Raw genomic sequence first — 13,562 nt, 5'->3', positions numbered from 1 at the left:
GGTGGAGGTCAAACTATTTTGTCAAATACTGAATGGGAAACAAGGAGAGGGGGACATTGAAGATGAAACCAGAGAAAGGGTTGATTTGTAATGATCATTGAGTTTCATGACATAAGTGTGGGGGAAAAAACAAGATATCAAGGCATGAAGATCAAGTTTGTAAAATGTTCAGGGCAGCACATCACAAAGATTAGTGTTTTTTCCTTTTTTTTTTTTTTTGCCCTTAGCACTACAGAAAAAAATACAATTTCCTGTTCTTTATTCCTTGCATCTTCTTCCTTGTGGTCTTTTGCTTAAATTCCTTCCATTCTTGTCTCTGTGAAAGAGATGGCTCTACGTACACTGGAACTTTCAGTATATGTTTATAAAGCCCAATTTGCAAAACTATTACTAGAAATACACCAGTGAATTATTTTCCTTCCTGATGGCTTTGTGCATTTTCTCACTGTCAGGTGCTATTGCTTTGTGTATACTACCTAATTTAATTTCTAAATGACATTATTGTGTTATTGTTATATCGTTATTTTTATTTGTCAGTGAGGCACACAGAGGCACAGATAGATTAACTAACTTTTCTGATAGAAAGAAACTCTCCAAAAAGAAATTAGAGGCATCTTTTATGCATGGATTATATGTCTTTTGCATGTGTGATTTAAATAGATAAATATTTAGCTGCAGACCCATGATCTTAATTGCCATTTTATGCTTGTTTCTATTTGTTTCCAACAAACCTAATGAATACTATTCATATATGCCCCACATAGGGAAGATACAGGGGTCTTCTTTATACTGTGAATGAATACCTTCAAAAGTGAATAAAATTCAAACAGATGAATGAAATAAATTTACAAAAGCAGTATTTTAGGAAAACAAAATATAAGTTATTTTAATTCAATATGAGGAAAATTAAGTTAAGACAATTGCTAATTCTTATATTGTAAGCTTTTTGGCATATTTTATTGTAATAATTGAGGTGTTGGGTTTTACATGAGACACTCAAAGGTATTTCAGTTTCTCCTTTTATGTGTTTATTTCAAAGGTTTTGTCATCTCATATTTTTCTTAGTGGGTATATTTTATATTGATATTTTAAACATTACTGAGGTTTTTCTTTCTGAAATTTTGTAATTTATTAGGTTCTAGATTTTTATACCTTTTCTTTATTGCTTCTATTGCAAAACTATTATAAAACTTGCTAAGTAAAAATAATGCTGTAATAAGGGTGGAGTGAATCTATTTTTTTATAAAAATCTTTCCAAGTTGTTCTCTTCATTTTTGTTTTAATATTCAGCTGCAGAAACTAAATAAACAAATCCCCTCTAGGGATGATAAGAATGTAAACACACTCTTTGTCTCTGTCTCTGTCTCTCTCTCTCTCTCTGTCTCTCTCTCTCTCACACACACACACACACACACACACATCATGTTCATCTCCTTATGAGACACATTTAGGATATTAGGCAGGTGCATAAATGTTTTAAAGACAACTATTTATTTTCTCACTCTAGTCTTAGTGAGTAAGGCAAAGCTATCTCTTATTTTGTTTCTAGAATACTCAAGTGTTCCAAAAGTTCAATTACAGATGTCACCAATCGTCCAGATATTTGATCTAATTATTCAGATGTTTATCAGCTTTATGTGACAAAACTGGCCCAAATTGGCTTGAGCTGTTATTTTAATGCATGGAAATAACTGAGGAAAGTATTAAATGTAGCCCATCCACATGGCCTTAATGGAGAAATAAAAACTGGTACTTATATTTTCCCATTAAATCCTGTGGTCATGCCTATTCACTTTGGTAAATTGAACTCAATAAAATTTGTTAGAGAGGTTTTGCCCCAAGAATCTAAAGACCTAGTCTGCAGGGATATCTTTGAGTGTTTATTTAGCTATTTAAATTTTTTTGAGTCTAAATTGATAATCACATTTTATATTTGCCTTACTTATCTAGGTTTAAAGCTGAAAATATCACTTTATTTCCTTAAATAAATTGCTTTCAAAATAAAATTAATACTATTTCTTAGACTACCAAATGTTACCTAATGGTGCATAGAATGATAACGTAAAGAAAGGACAAGTTTTAGAAAGAAACACATCTGGTTTTGAATCCTAGCTCTGCTATTATGGATAACTCAATCTTGAATAAGTTAATTTCCCAAATCTTCAATTTACTCCCCTGTACATGTAAGTGTTATTGTAAAGATTAGCTATAATGAATATAAAATTCCTGGCACTTTATAACTCGTAGCTTTTATGATTTTCTTAAGTTCTCAGAGTAAGTGCATCTCTTTAAGATGGAATGCATCCTATGTGGAATTTTAACTTTATTAGTGCTTGTGATCCTTCCTCAATCTTAAATGTGCTACTATTTGAGGGCAATATGCACTCATTCATTCAACAAACATTCTTCTGATACCTACTATATTGCTGGTCCTGTCTCTGCATAGGAATATAGTGAGGAACAAATGGATATAGTCTCTGTACAATTAGGGTTTGAAACTAATTGGGAAGAGGAAATAAACAAGTAACAATCAGAGATTGGGGGTTGCCTGCATGACTCAGTCGGTTGAGCATCTGACTCCGATTTCAGCTCAGGTCTGACTCTTGATTCAGCTTGGTTGTGGGATAGAGCCCTGTGTTGGTCATTAATGGTGAACATGGAGCCTGCTTAAGATTCTCTCTCTCTGCCCCTCTCCCCCACTCTCTCTCTCTGTCTCTCTCTAAAAAAGAATAAGATTTTGAAATATACTACTGAAAAAAGTGTAGGTACTGGAAGAAAGTAGAACTGAGTTATATTAGATTATTCAGCAAGTTTCTGAGTAAGTGCCATAGAACCCGATTCCTGAAGGATAGGTATGGTTAATAGGTAAATTATAGAGCAAATGGAAATTCCATGCAGAGAAAATCAATGTGTAAAAAAGTCTTGTGTCTGGAAAGATCTTTCTGTGTTGAGAAACTGAAACAAGATTGGTGGCATTGCAAAGTTGGGACAAAGAGTGGCATGATCAGAGGGGAGCCTGGAGTAATGGAAGAGAAAGGCCATCAAAGGCATTTTAGAGTAACTCTTGAACTCGATCTTGAAAGGATTGAAATGAACGAATGCTTTATTTTGCCTCTCCTTCCACATCTTTCACCAAATCCATATGAAAGCTAAAAACCAACTTTATACATGTGTGATGCTCAAAACCAAGAAAACACTCTCGGGGAACTAGAACATATAAAGAAATCCTGAAAGAAAAAGAATGCAAAATGTGCAAGAGAACTTCTGTCACTGAACGTGAGAAGGAGCAAGCCTGCTTCATCACCTCAGTCATAGATATTACAGCCCACAGGCGTGGGCAACCAACAAGTTGGTTAGCTGGAGCACCACAAAGGGGACTATGTAAAGCAAACACCGATAGCCCTACAGAGTAAAGTGGGCAAATTCATAATCACAGTGAGAGGCTGAACATCCTTCTCACAGAAACCAACCAAGAAACCACCCACTAATAAGAAGGGGTATGGAGGGGTTGTGTAATGCACTTAACCAGCCTGCTGAGTAGCTGTACAAAGAAGCCTGTACCATGCATGCAAAACTAATATCATTTTCAAGCACACAGACTACAGCCACAAAAATTTATCATGCGTTACACCACAATGAAAATGTCAGCAAATTCCATAAAGGTGATATTATACAGGCTGCATTTACTTATTCATCAACAATTACAAGAAATTCAGCTACTCAAAAAATCTCCATATATGAGGAAATTAAACACATACGTGTGTACAAACACATACACACAACCAAATAACTATGAGGTTAAAGTGCAAATCAATATGGAACTTGTAAACTATTCAGAGCTAAATAAATAAGTGAAGTGTTATATAACAAATCTACTGGAATATGAAGCAAAATTGAGAAGAAAATGTATGAACTTAAGTGTATCTATCTATCTATTTATTTATTTTTATATTTGAGAGATAGAGAAAGAAAGAGACAGACAGAGTGTGAGCAGGGTAGGGGCAGAGAGATGGAGACAGAATCTGAAGCAGGCTATAGGTTATCAGCACAGAGCCTCAAACTCACGAACTGTGAGATCTGACCTGAGCCGAAGTTGGACGCTTAACTGACTGAGCCACCCAGGTGCTCCAAGTGTATCTATTTAAAAAGAGTATTAAAAATAAATAATCTATGCTTTTAAGACAAGAATCAAGGAAAACAGAACAAAATGAACAGAATAGAAAAAAGGATTAATGTAAATGAAAGCATAAACCAACTAACTAGAAAATAAAAAATGAAAAATTGAATAAAAACAAAAAATAGTATTTTGAAAAGATTAATATGATACTTTAGTAAATATGATCAAGATAAAAAGGTACAGATAATTGTAGACATGAAAAGGGAAACAAGGACAATACATAACAGATTGAAAAATTATAGGAAAAAAATCAACTTCAGAGCAATAAATTTGTAAATCGAGATTAAATAGATAATTAATTTTTAAAAATATGTACACCAAAAACTGTAGAAATTTTTGGAAAGAAATTGAAGAAAACACAAAGAAAAACATTCTATGCTCATGAATTTGAAGAACAAATATTGTTAAAATGTCTATACTACCCAGAGCAATCTACACATTCAGTGCATTCCCTGGCAAAACAACTCCAGCATTCTTCACAGAGCTAGAATAAACAATTCCAAAATTTGTATGGAATCAGAAAAAAACCTGAATAGTCAAAGTAATGTTGAAAAAGAAAACCAAACCTGGAGATATCACAATTCCAGACTTCAAGCTGTAATACAATGCTGTAATTATCAAGACAGTATGGTACTGGCACAAAAACAGACACACTGATCAATGGAACAAAATACAGAACCCAGAAATGGACCCAGAAATGTATGGCCAACCAATCTTTGACAAAGCAGGAAAGAGTATCTAATGGAAAAAAGACAGTCTCTTCAGCAAATAGTGTTAAGAAACCTGGGCAGAGACATGCAGAAGAATGAAACTGGACCACTTTCTTACACCATACACAAGAATGAATTCAAAATGGAAGCAAGCCATAAATGTGAAACAGGAAGCCATCAAAATCCTAGAGGAGAAAGCAGGCAGGAACCTCTGACCTCAGCTGCAGCAACTTCTTACTTGACATGTCCCCAGAGGCAAGGGAAATAAAAGCAAAAATGAGCTATTGGGACCTCATCAAGATAAAAAACTTCTACACAGCAAAGGAAATAATCAACAAAACTAAAAGGCAACCAACGGAATGGGAGAAGATATTTGCAAATGACATATCAGATAAAGGGTTAGTATCCAAAATCTATAAAGAACTTATCAAACTCAACACCCAAAAAACAAATAATCCAGTGAATAAATGGACAGAAGACACGAATAAACTTTTCCAAGGAAGACATCCAGATGGCTAACAGACACATGAAAAGATGTTCAATGTCACTCAACACCAGAGAAATACAAATCAAAACCACAATGAGATACCACCTCATACCTGTCAGAATGGCTAAAATTAATAACTCAGGAAACAACAGATGTTGGCAAGGATGAGGAGAAAAGGGAATACTTTTGCACTGTTGGTGAGAATGCAAACTGGTGTAGCCACTCTGGAAACAGCATGGAGGTTCCTCAAATAATTGAAAATAGAATTATCCTACGACCCAGCAACTGCACTACTAGGTGTTTATCCAAAGGATACAAAATGCTGATGCAAAGGGGCACATGCACCCCAGTGTTTATAGCAGTGCTATCGACAATAGCCAAATTATGGAAAAAGCCCAAATGTCCACCATCTGATGAATATATATTACATATATATATATATACATATATATATATATACATATATATATACACACACACACATATACACACACATATGTATATCATATACTCGGCAATCAAAAAGAATGATATCTTGCTATTTGCAACAACGTGGATGGAGCTAGAGGATATTATGCTAAGTGACATAAGTCAGGCAGAGAAAGACAGACATCATATGATTTCACTCATATGTGGAATTTAAGAAACAAATGAACCTAGGGGAAGGCAAACCACGAGACTCTTAAATACAGAAAACAGACTGAGGGTTGTTGTAGGGGAGGTGGGTGAGGGGATGGGTAAAGGGTAATGGGCATTAAGAAGGACACTTGTTGGGATGAGCATTGGGTGTTATATGTAAGTGATTGATCATTGAGTTCTACTCCTGATTCCAGTACTACATTGTATGCTAACTAACTTGAATGAATAAATAAATTAAAAAATTAAAAAAAAATAAATTTTGAATGTTTGTACTTTTATGGTCTATTATAACTCAAAAAAGTTTATAATTAATAATAATTAAAAACATATTCTCCAGGAAAATTTTTAAAAAGGAGAGGAAAAAAATTTTTTAAAAAATTTAAAAAGGAGAGGAAAGGAGCTAAAATGTTCCAGGCAAGTGAAAGCAACAGAGGCACACATGTACACACACGCGCGCACACTCACACACACATGCACAGTGTTTCCTTTCGGGCATGTTTCAGAACTGTACTGTATTCTGTGCCTTGCAAGTAAGTTATCAGGGACAGAGGGTAGGAGTTGAAACCTCTGCCAAGGAAGAGGCAGGAGAAGCAGTAGTTGTTCATAGTGAGCAGGGGGGCTTGACATAGAAAAAATAAGCAGTATAATATTACCTATTAATAATATTTTTCGTCAAAGAAGCCTCTGAATTCTAAGCAGATATATTTTGTACTTTCTGTGCAGGCCCAAATCTCAGAATCTAGGCTATGAGAATGTTTAATTTGAAGACCCGGAGAGTCCAAGGTAAACAAGAATGACCTTTAATCGCTCCCTCCTGCCCCAGTAGGTGCTCCGAATTAAAAAATAATTCTAATAGTTTATGTGATTTTGGGTTCTATACAATCTTTCTCAAAGTATTTATTTTCCTGGTCTGTGCCACTCTAACAACTAATTGTAATGTTTTAGAAAAATGCACACAGTCTTCAAAATCATAGGAACTACCATTAAGAATAGAGAGTGGAAAAGGACAGGAGACCATCTGGTTTCTTTTCCCAACTCTTAAATAAATGCTCTCTTATGGTGTGTGAATTTTATCTATTTGTTATTTACACTTTTTAAAGGACAAATAAGCTTTTGTTTCTACCATCAGGGCTGGGATGATACATCTAGATCACCTGTGACTCTAACTGCCCTTTCCATGGGAGTGGGTTAAGGTCACTTAACGTATTGATGGCCTGGTAATGCCATTATGCGGTCTCGTTTTCCTCCCTTCAATTTTAATTTTTAGATGCTATGTCCTTTTTACAAAGGGTTATTTCAAAAATACAAGACATAGGGGCGCCTGGGTGGCTCAGTAGGTTAGAAGTCCTACTTCGGCTTAGGCCATGATCTCACAGTTTGTGGGTTCAAGCCCCACTTTGGGCTCTGTGCTGATGGCTTGGAGCCTGGAATCTGCTTTGGATTCTGTGTCTCCCTCTCTCTCTGCTCCTCCCCTGCTTGCTCTCTCTCTCCCTCTCTCAAAATAATAAATAAAAACATTTAAAAATACAAGACATAAATAAAATAGTAAATATGATGAAAAGTCATGTTAGAAACATATACAACTTAGTCTGATCAGCCTGCCTTAACAGGGCATCACAGATTGGGTGGCCTAAACAATACGAATTTATTTTCTCATGGTTCTGGAGGCTACAAAGCAAAGATCAAAGTGTCAGCAAAGCTAGTTTCATCTGAGGTCTCTCTTCCTGGCTTGTAGGTAGCAATCTTCCGTGTTCCATGGTCTTTCCTCTGTACCCGTCTGTGACCAAATATTCTCTTCCTATAAGGACACTTGTTAATGTTGGATAAGGGCCCACTTTAATGACCTCAGATTAAGTTAATTACCTCTTTAAAGGCCCTATCTCTAAATAGAATCACTGGGGGTTAGGATTTCCATATGAATATTTTGGACAGGGACTCTATTCAGCCCATAGCAGGGGATTTTAGTGAACTATACATTTAAATGGGGGGGGGGGGAAGAAAAATGTGGCATAAACATAGCTAATAAGACCATTGTGTGAAGGAATAAAAGAAAAATGGTTTGAGAACCCTTTAAAATGCCTACAAACTTGGCCAATTAGTCAAACAGTTGAAATTAATTTCTATCTCCCATACCATAACTTCAGAGTACTTTGTTGTTTCCTGTAGTTGTATTAATTGAGTTAATTGTGTGAGGATCTGTTAGAAAATGCCTTGCACATAATAAGGACTTAGTAAGTATTAGTGCTCGATATCCTCATTGTTAGCTCGCATTCATCTGTCTGCCTTTAGTGAAATAAGGTATTCATGTGACCGGCTCCACAATCATGATTTCCTGAAAGGTAGAGATTTGCTTCCTTTTCTGTCAACACACAGTGCAGCCACACAGTGCTTGACCCATAGAATGTGGTAAACCAATGTTAAACTTCACAGGAAAAATAAAAACAAGAATTTACCATTTCTTAATCTTTTTTTCCTTAAAAGCCTGGACTATATAAACGTTCCAATACATGCTGAATGACATACAAATAATATTTACTTAAGTAAACAATTTTTTTGAAACAACAGAAGAAAACCCATTTGCTGAGGCATTTTAGAGGCTCATGAGAAAAATAAGAAGGAGCTAATTTTAAACCATAAAGAATTCCAATTTGGTAGTGTTTGTAAAATGCTTTGAAGACACAGAGTAGTGCATGTGCCTTTTTTTTTTTGAACTTGGCAAAAAGGAAAAGGACATTGAATACATAGAACCAGATGGAGTGTGAAAAACATGAAGAAACAAGTGAAAACTAAATCATGAAAAATACAGTTTTTTTGGAAATAATTGACATTTTTGTTGTCATCTGGAATAAACAAAGCTCCAAGTTCACAAAAAGAAGAAAATTATTTTTAAAATGTACAATTTGTAAATGTATTTTTATTTTTTGTTGTCATCTGGAATAAACAAAGCTCTGAGTCCACTAATAGAAAAATATTGTTTTTAAAAATGTACAATTGGTAAATGTATTTTTATTTTGAAGATGTTTAATTAGGAAGATATTAATAGTTTTATCATTTTACTTTCTTCCAGAAAATAAAAAGGGGGTATCTCTGTCTTCATGGGCTAAACAGGAAAGCTCTCCTTGACCTGCATGCCTCATCCTTGTGTGTGAGACTTGTATTTTGGTGTGGGCTGCAGGTACTGTAGGCACTGTGGGTGGCTTCTTCATCACAGGTTGTTTCTATTGTCTTGTGTTTTGTTTCCCTGCTTCATGGAACTCTATTACAAAACACTTACCTTTATTGGTGCAATTCACTAGTCATTTTTGTGCTGCCATTCCAACAATTCACATTCATATTGCAGTTTTTTAAGTAATTCAAAGTGTGTATTTTGGAAGAAGTCTGGCATGGTTTGAAGAGCTCTGAATTAGGACTTGGCTGGGAATAAGGTTCTGCCTGGCTAGGCATTAGATATAAGACAATGGGTAAATCATTTAATTTCTCTAATCCTCTCTTTTCTTATTTGAAAGGTGAAGGAAATATTTATTCTTGCTAGCCAATGTACTTGTAATGAGGATTGTATGTGAAAATGTGTATAAAAATGCTTCTTAAATGAAATGTGGCTTATTTCTATTTGTTTAGCAGGACTCGTAATTGGCTTTTCTCAGATTGCCAGCTCCCACACTTTAGATCCTATCAATGGCAAGAGATACCTGTTCTCTGCACATACTGCTCAGAGAAATTTTAGCAAGCAACCTTTATTCTTGATAAGTTTGGCTGCATGATAGGAGTTGGTGTATGATAAGACATAAGCAAAATTCAGAGTTGAAAGAACATTCAAGAATATCTAATTACGTTTCCGTTATAATTTTCAAATCAGGGGCTAAAGCCCAGAGATGGTTAATAATTTCCTTAAGATCAGTGTGCTCTTATATTTAATTTAATGCTTACTATGTCTCATGTGTGATGTTACTGGAAAAAAAATCACTAGGTTATGTTTACCTGGAGTACAGGGCCTTGTCTCAATTTTTTTAGATCAGGGTTCAGCAAATGAAAAATGGACTATGACCTGTTTTTGTAAATAAAGTTTTTTTGGACCATAGCCACACCTATTTCTCTAAGTATTGTCTATGGCTGCTGTCACAAAGCAGACACCATATGGACTACAAAGCCTAAAATATTTACTGTTTGGACTCACAGAAAAAAATTGTCAAGCTCTGTTTTATGATGACATGATTACTTTTTATAAAAGTTTTTTTAGGGCCGCCTGGGTGGCTCAGTCGGTTGAGCGTCCGGCTTCAGCTCAGGTCATGATCTCACGGTCCGTGAGTTCGAGCCCCGCGTCGGGTTCTGTGCTGACCGCTCAGAGCCTGGAGCCTGTTTCAGATTCTGTGTCTCCCTCTCTCTCTGACCCTCCCCTGTTCATGCTCTGTCTGTCTCTGTCTCAAAAATAAATAAATATTACAAACAATTAAAAAAAAAGTTCTTTTAGGATACCTTAAAGAAAGTGATACTTGTTAGAAGAAACTTAAATTTTAGGAGTGTACAAAGTGAAATGTAAGAGAGAAAACTTTTCATTCATTTTGGATTCTTTTTCTCTCACCTTTGGAGCCTAGCACAACCACCTGGCACAGAGTAAGTGGTCATCAATGAATATTTGTCAAGGGAAGGAAGGAAGGAGGGAGATTAGAAGGGAGAGGCAGGAACAGGAAGGCTAGGTGACAGGCAGAAGGTCAAATTGGTTGAATTTAAGGTTAGTTCAGTCATGATGATGAGAAAAAAAAAACCTGATTTTTTTCAGACCTTCACCTTGTTCTGAAACTTGATATCCATTTCTGCCACAGTGTGAGTATTTTGAAGAAGATAATAGATTTTATCTTCAAGCACTACTTTTTCTTTCATTCTAACATTGGAGACATGCTACACAAGAAGCAGATTTGGCGAGGGGTGTGGTTCTGGGCTACTACCTATACATAAGAAAATAAATCTCATAAATGCTAATTTGCTTTGGCAAAAGGAAAAGAGTTTGTTTCCCTCTTTTTGAGCAAGAAAATATGAACCTCATGGTTTGCACGTAGAGTGGGGCTTCTGAGACAGAGAAAAAATTTCACATTAAGCAATAGATTTTCCCATAATAAACAAGAGAAAGCAATGGATACTTCTGGAATACTCTCCACCCTTATTTCCTAGAGGATTACAGACCAAGGGTTGCCTTGGCAGGCACTTAACCACACTGTTTTACTGAAAGATTGCTCTCAGGTCACTAAACACAAATTACACATGCTTCTGTCATGCTATTTTAAAAGCAGGTTATTATAAAACAGTGCTGACCTATGAATGCTCAAGAGAAATGTGTCATGAGAAAGTAACCATAGGAAGTTTACCTATTTCCTTCTTATATTCCCATTTCTTCTCGTCACTTTTGCCTGGTGAGGTAATACAATACAGAAACCTTCGGCTTATTGTTTTAAGCAGAGTTCATCTAGTTCGTTTTGGGTTCCTGGGTGGTGAATTGCTCAAAGACCTCCCATGGGTAGCAAACCTTTGCATTGTAATCTCATTACACAACAGTGAAGATCTGTGGAATGAGGTTTTTTTTTTTTTTGCCCCCTCGCTGCAGTTTGTTTCTACCACATAACAATGTGATACAGAGTGAAGCTGGCACAAGTCTCTGTATGTGATATTAACTTGGAACTGCTTTTTGGTTGTCATCATTGACCATGTCACCACTTTGTCACCTGCCTCCTAGATTTTGTCAGCTCTAGCTGGGTGTCTCAGATCACTTTCATCCCTGTGGAATGTGCCTGCACCATTGGCATGAGGGCCAGTCCACTCAGACCCCCACACAAGGCTATCACCGCTGAATGGGTTGTTTTACTTGTGTTCTCCGGATTTGTGAGATTAATACAAAGCCCTCCCCTCCGATGGGGGGATGGGGAGAACTCCCAAGAATGTCAGAGGAGGAAGCACTCCTTCTAGCTATTTGCTTGTGAGATTGATTTTATGAAATAAAATATGTAGTGGCCCCTTTACCCACAGCCTTTTCTCTCTCCAGTATGGTGGCTGAGTTTTCCTCAGCCTGTTTTATTTTTCATTCAACAAAGAAAAAAAATGTTTATTGAGCCCCAGAACTCCAGTTCTCAGCATCTGTTTACACTCATAGAATGACTGAGTATGTGTGAAAAGAAAATGGCAGAAACCAAGAGGATAAGTAAGGAATGGCCCCGTTCCTAAACTCTTTTGAGGATATTTGATTTCTTTTCTCCTTTATTCCCCTCTTCCTTAGTTTCCCCCTGCCTCTTCAACTTTACTCTTTGTGCACAAAAGGTTGCCATTTGGTGTTCAAGTACTTATTTTAATACTTAAATGTTTCAGCCAGTAGTTCTTCAACAGCCCCCATATTGTCTCTGCACTTTAAATATACAATGGACACAGCGTAAACAGTAAGATTCATTTTTATCTACATTCATAATCACAGATTTTTGTATATGCTTTAGAGTAATAACACCCCAAAATGGAAACTTTTAAAGTGTTTTATTCATTTCGTTAAAACCATTGGGTCATATCACAAAACGTGACTGAACAAAGAAACATGGAGAGGCAATATGGGGAAGAAAGGACTCAGAATTCTGATGGAGGACTGATAAAGAGAATAAAAATGATAATGTTAATATCTTATACATTTCCCTTCTCTATTTAAAAGAATTTTAAATAAGCAGGCTAGCCTGTAGCATCATTCTTCCAGGCTTCTTGCTCTGTTCCTGTTTAACTGCATCAAAACCTGTCTGTAAGACCCCCACTGGGAGAGGGAAAACATTCCCTTTGCTGGCAGGTGGTCTTTTTGCAAGCACTTTCCAATTGAAAACATATGCTCCTGGGTGTGAGGAGGCTTCTGGTAAGTAGGGGGAGCTCCTGCCAGGGAATGATTGAATTATATAGGCAAATTCAAGATAAACATGTTTAGTCCTCCCTTTTTTTCCAAAATAAAGGTGAAGGTTTTTGATATCATGTAGAAACTCTCTATTGTACTCACCTTCACCTACGAGTTGAAAGTCTTCCTTAACTGTCTTACAACATAATTCAGCACTTAAATCCTCTTTCTTATCAGTCTTAAACTAGTCTTAAACTAAGCAAGACCCCGTTACTTCTCCTTCCTTTTCCAGGTCCTCGCCACAAAAGACCAGTTAGACTACCAGCAACATGGGATTGGTGTTCTTAGGGATGAGATCCCTTCCTCAGACCTGAGATTTCTTCACAGTTAATTGAAGAGAGGAGAGTTGCCAAAAAAAAAAAAATCTTTTGATGAAGAACCAAAAGAAGATCCCTCCTCCATATTCAAAGTGGAAGAAAAAGTCTTTTGGCAAAGATATTTTAAAACGATAAATTTGATTCAGGAAGGGCAATATGTAAATGACCATTTGATAAGGAGTCAATGAAAAAAGTTCAAGAAAATAACCAAAATGAAATATATCTTGATAAAACATCTTTTACTCACTTCAGACATTTATTATGTCCCTTTCCCTGTCTGGCACATTTTGATAAAGGCTCAATATGGCTAAAACTCTGAAAACTT

At 36.1% G+C, this 13,562-nt stretch overlaps 1 long non-coding RNA gene across 1 annotated transcript in view; it reads right to left on the bottom strand.

The window, feature by feature from the left end:
• The window catches only part of LOC109499876, a 28,177-nt gene extending 16,616 nt beyond the window's left edge, over window positions 1-11,561 (bottom strand). The window contains exon 1 of the long non-coding RNA XR_002157428.3: window positions 11,374-11,561. This is a non-coding gene — a long non-coding RNA (uncharacterized LOC109499876). The remainder of the gene's footprint in view (window positions 1-11,373) is intronic.
• Window positions 11,562-13,562: the final 2,001 nt, after the last annotated feature.

Source organism: Felis catus, chromosome B2 (genome assembly GCF_018350175.1).
Source record: "Felis catus isolate Fca126 chromosome B2, F.catus_Fca126_mat1.0, whole genome shotgun sequence".
Lineage (NCBI taxonomy): Eukaryota > Metazoa > Chordata > Mammalia > Carnivora > Felidae > Felis > Felis catus.
Note: the sequence above shows the minus strand (reverse complement) of the source record. Positions and strands in the feature narration are given on the sequence as shown.